Genomic DNA, 5,955 nt, shown 5'->3' on the forward strand with positions numbered 1-5,955 from the left:
ACCTGAATTATACAGTTTGAAAAGCAGTACCAAATTTCATTTAAATCTAAAGCCTTAGTATCTTTGGGTTCCTTTTAGTATTCTAAATTTATTTATTATATTTTGGTATTCCTCTCAGGATTTTTTACATGGATTTAACGGCCATATTTTAAGGTTTCCACTCGATGCCCACCAAAACTAATTTGGGAAAGAACTAAAAGTCTTTTTTCATGACCAATTGCTCTGAAATACATATCCTCAAAGTAATAAAATCATGTCAAGAAATAGTATCCCTAAGACATGATATTGCAGATTTGAAACGACCCAAATCAACCAAGTCTGAACTGATGTATCAAGTAAATATTTAAGCATCAAGCAGGTCCATTGAGCCAATGCGATTTCATTTATTACTAGGACCTTCATGAGTGATGTTTCTGGATACGATATCGACTGAAATGAAAACTCAACCCTAAAATTTGAAAAAATTTCCATAACGATTAGTAAATTAGATACGATGTCAGCTGAATGAAAAGCTCAGCTAAAAAATTTTAAAAATTCCACTGTGATTAAATAATCAATAAAGAAATCATAGATTAGCAATAAAAATATCAAATTTTTACAAATAGTAAAATTTCCATAAACAATTAAAAATTCCTGGTAAAATAAATTAACATTTTAAGCCAAAATTACAAACATAAAGAAGAATTTTCCATAAAATCAAAATGTTCCACGGAAAAATATAAACATTCCATAAAATTAAATCAGTAACAGAAAAATATTACAAAATTTTCAACAATCAAATGTTTTTTAACCAAAATTAAAACCTTTCCATGAAAATCGTAATGAGCATTGAAAAGAATTTTCTATCAAAGAGAATATGAAAAGCAATAAATTAAGCAACTCTTTTTTGACATATAGAAGTTATGTGCTGAAAAATATTTATTTTGTGAAAAATTTGTATTATTTCATTGCTAATGGTATTGGACTATTCCTTTGAAAATTCCTATATTTTTCCGTGGAACATTTGATTTCTTGTGGAAAATTCTTTATTTTACAATTTGCAGTTTTTGCTTTCAAAATTCTCCAATTTATTATTGTTAAATTTTCGGAATTTACGCTGGAGTTGTTTTGTTTTTTTGTTGTCAATTTTGTAGCAAATTTAAACTAATTTTGAAATTATAAAATCATTCAGAATGCCAACGCTATCAGGATTGTGCCAGAGTAAAGGTAAAAGTTTTGGTGATTTCTGCTGGACTTTCCCTGAATATCACAAGAAATTCTTTGAAGTTTTTCTTGGATTATTGTAAAAGCTTGAACATTTTCAAAATTGTAGCTGCAGACGCTAATTACAAAAGTATCAACGTGATGTCCAAAAACCATCTGCTACGGCGGTGGCACGGCAGATCCCACTATTTATATTTTCCCGTTTTCCTTTCCAATTTTTTTGTAGGTGGGGCTGAATCGTAACCTGTTTTCGTTGTTTTTTATGGAAGTGATTCAGGTAAGATGGTCAAATAGCGAATTGCATCGACGTGTTGCGACCGACGCTAACGTGCAGTTGTACTGATGCACCTACGTCTTTTCAACGCTGGGTTGAAAGACGCTACATCAAACATCAGTTCTAAGATAGACTTTGCGTTTAATGGTTTGTATTTTTTACACCCTTCTTCAACAATCACCAAAAACTTTTCGTATAAAAAAAGATACGTGGTTCGAGGAGCAACACCTCCCCATATGACTTATCGTGGTCATTTTGCCAAGCCTCCCCATATATGACCCACGTGGTTCTGGACTGTTATGTGGACTTTTTCAAGCTGCGGGAGCGGTGGGGTGTAATATCAATGATGGGTTGTACGATATTTATTGGGAAGATACTTCTTCAGCTTGAAGGTACGAGATAGATAATAGTGAACGAGATAGAAAGTGGTACCACTTGAAAGTTATGTTATTTACGCACGTGTATCGTACAACCTGCTACTTCTTTACTTTAGGAGCGCAATGATGAAGCCATATATGGGAGAACGGTCCAAAAATGCACCCACTTGAAAGCTTTTTCGTGTTTTTACCAATATAAGCAAGAATAACTACCCCATCACTATTAAAACGAAATTTATCCGCAAGGGGCAGAGTGCTTTCTCCTTTGTTGCCAGTCACTGGTGGTGGATGAGCTTCTAGACAAAACTTAGAGAGAAGAGCTTCGGTAGTTGGATATGCTGATGACGTTGTCATTGTTGGCAAAACCAAATTCAGAAAGTGTTATCGTGGAAGAATGAAATCTGCCCCTACGTCACACTTTTCCGGGTATCCAAGTATCAACTAGGCATAAATTCTACAAAAACTTACATTATCCTTTCACGCAAACGGAGAAAATTTAACTGAAACCAACACTGTGAATCAAACACGAATTGGTTATTCAAGTGAGTAAAAAATATCTAGGTGTAGCTCGACGCAAAGAAACAATTTGAGACTTCTCATCTCAATCAATTTGTTAGAAGGTCTCAATACTTTAGGTTTGTTCAAAAGGCCTTAGTAAAAGATAGGGGCCTAAAACCAAGGTAGTCGTAGATATATAAAACCATTATCCGTCTAGGACAGCTTCCTTCCCTTACAGGCCTTTCAAAACTAGGCCAGGGCTGCTGCAAGGCTGGCTCAACAAATCCAACACTTGCACATTGCCATCACCAAGTGCAGTTCATAGTACACCCACTTTGGCTAGACGCAATACTTCACCTGCAGTTAGATCAATTCATAACGTGGAAGCGGAAAACGCTCTAGATTGAAGAACCGGCTTACTGCTGTCAGGAGACCACACAGGTCACCTCAGCGCCTTAAATGAATTGCCATAGAAATCACAATAGGAATTTGCCAGGCTGACTGGATGGGGCGGTGGTCAATTGCAGCTGCCCACGATGTGTTCATTCCTTCCCGCCAGGAGTGGGAAGGAGGTGGATAACGTTCAACAGGCTCTGTAAATTTCTTCACGAATAATTCGAAATGAATAATCAGCAGGATCCGGAATCTATGGCCTGCAACAAAATTTCTGTCCATAGGACAGTGGCCCCACAATGATATTTCGGAAAAATATATACAGTAATAGAATGCGTATTGTATGCCTGAGGAGAAAATATAGATTTGCAAAATACTGCTGTTTCTCAGCAGCCAAAGCAGCATAAGTCCAGCAATAACTACACTTGTAACTCAAGCTGGTGTGGAATGCATTTAAAAGCACAAGAAACTTATCCATACGTAAAATCAGGTCTACTATATTGGATCCCAGGACATGCAGGTCCTAGAGAGAGCAAGTTGCTGATGAAACTAACAGGAATGGATCAATGAAAGGTTCAGTGGCCCTGAGCCCTTCTGCAGGATCTCGAACTGCTCTGTAAAAATGGAACTGAACAAATATGCCAGTCAGTCAAATCCCATCAAACTGGAATTGCTTTGTACAGGCCAATCCAAAGGCCTCATGATTAACCAAGAGAAGCCAACCTTTCTATTAGGTCACCAACAAAGGGATCTCAACATCTACGGTAGCAACTGGGCACCACATAAGATACCATCTACAAAGATCAGACAATCAAACCTCAAATTGCCGCTTCTATGACGAGGAGAGAGAAACATGGGGCATCCTCTGCTATTTACGGTCCTCACCCAACGTGGGTTCTAAAGTTCTCAGCAAGCCTTTTAGGGCCACTGCTGACATATGAATCTATCCACAGGACGTGGTTATTTAGCAAAAGCTAGTCTCTCCCTTGAGATGAGGAGTCACATACTGTAACTCAGGATCTCTATTCATCAATAATAGATGGTCTTGAGTTCAGTCGATACAAGGTATCTGGTAGGCATGTACTGGGATAACGCGCGTATTCACAGCAAAGGGTATATCACAATAGTCCTAAAATCTGGACATGATGATCTTCATGACAAACTTGAGGAAAAAAAGACTACCCATTTACAACGCTGAGATACAATGTCAATAAAACTAACTACATTTCACAAAATTCCTTTTCAAAACAACAAGGTTTTCCATGGCTTTTCTCACGTAACTAATTTTCGTCCATAAATGTCCTCCAAAATATACAGTCATACCGATACAACACGCTCGTGATTGTTTTTATCACTTTATAAAACCAGACGATTCGAACAAAATTAACAAACAACAATAAAACACCAAATGTTTACGGTATTTCAAACTCAAATGTGTGTTTATACATTAAACAAGTTGAAACATTGAAAATTAGGTAGCAATACATGGTGCCCGCTGCCTATAAGCACCTTCAGCAAAACAAAAATATATAAACGATTCTGGAAATTCAGGTTTTACGTAAAACAAATTACATTTTTAGTGTGAAGGTCCCTAGGTAGTCGGAGACTAACTAATAGTAATTTTTTTCTCACTTTTTGTTACCAAAGAGGACCCTTGAAAGCAGCTTGAAACTTAATTTGGGCAGCTATACATATCAAGTTTGTTACAAAGGACCCTTAGATAAAAGCAATTTCATCAGAAATCCAAAACAAATGGATATACAGAAAGAGCCAGCACATTTTTTGCACTAATCACGACAAAATCAACTCGGAGATTCAAAATAATTAAATACCAATGGGAAAACCTGAGACGGACCTGCAAGGGAAAAAATGCAACCTGACTGCTGTGATCAACCACTGCTTCACGAACTGCTCAGGAGTGCAACCAACAGCTTTTGAGTGAAAATATTGGTATCCAAATAAAATATTTCACATCATTTGTTTTTACAAGACTTTTTAACTTCTTGAAGTATTCAAACCTTCCATTTGACAACAATCAGTAATAAGCTGTGTTTGTTCCCAGTATAAAATCCTTATGAAATGAATTATTCTTCGTGAATTGGATTACACTTTATTGTACTCAGGGTCACCTGGGGCTTAAGTGGAAACGATCAAATGGTAGTTGAAACTCATTAGTCATGATGAAAAAAAGAACAAGTGTCAAACAAGAAAAAGTAGCGTCTTTTGCAGGTCTCGTCTCGGAAAAACATATCTGCCGTTTTTTGACGATACAGCTGAAATCCTTCTTCCACTCAAAACTTCGATCTGATATTTCTGGAAAACTCAAATAGATATTTTAGATTTTGCTTGGCTCAAAATTCAACTGAGGCATTTTCGTAAGTATAGCCACTACATGAGGATAATGAGTTGTTAATAAACAGAAACACATATAATTTGTTGGATGCCACTGCCTTATAATGGGTTAAATACGTTTCATAGAGGACTTGACCGTATCGGGTGCAATTGGTTTCATTAAGAAAAACGTTCCTAGTTGGATACTATTGTCTCTCTTTTTGCAATGGAAGTAAGTACCTACCTGGTTTCATTTGGCAACTTCTTTGAATTTGTGAAAGTGTTCCTTGACGTTGAAATGATATGCTCTCAAGTGATTGTGTATGGGCAACTTCCATAATCAGATTCTGAAGAATCAGACCTTCGCATATTATTATTGCGTATGTGTGTGTCATCCTCCCCTCACCCAGCTGAAATTGTTGGTCAGTAATTACTACAGATAATTTGAAAATGTATTTATATTGCCATGGTGGTGCCCTTTTTATTACGAGGAGCCTAGTACTAAAAGAAAGGATTCACTCCTGAAACGAGGGTTTCTTCAGGAAGTGTATGGGTACAGGATGTACTAGTTGTTCATATGAGTACAGCAAACTTCACAAAATGCACCCATATTCACTAGCTACTTAGGAATAGAAGGGTCGGAAGAGCCACCGTTGCTAACTTCAGAACCGAATACCTGGGACTAACACAATATTGTGACAATAGCGTAAAACAGATACCTATACGTATTTAGTGTTCCATTTTCAAGTTTTAAATTTATAAAGCAATTCAAAAAGAAAGAAAAATTCAGAACGTGCTCCTGATTGAGTTTATCACTATCAAATAGATCAGTCTGTGCCTGATTTCCAACTTGGCTGATTTGGAGATTCTCGCGATGTT

Source organism: Armigeres subalbatus, chromosome 1 (genome assembly GCF_024139115.2).
Source record: "Armigeres subalbatus isolate Guangzhou_Male chromosome 1, GZ_Asu_2, whole genome shotgun sequence".
Classification (NCBI taxonomy): Eukaryota; Metazoa; Arthropoda; class Insecta; order Diptera; family Culicidae; genus Armigeres; species Armigeres subalbatus.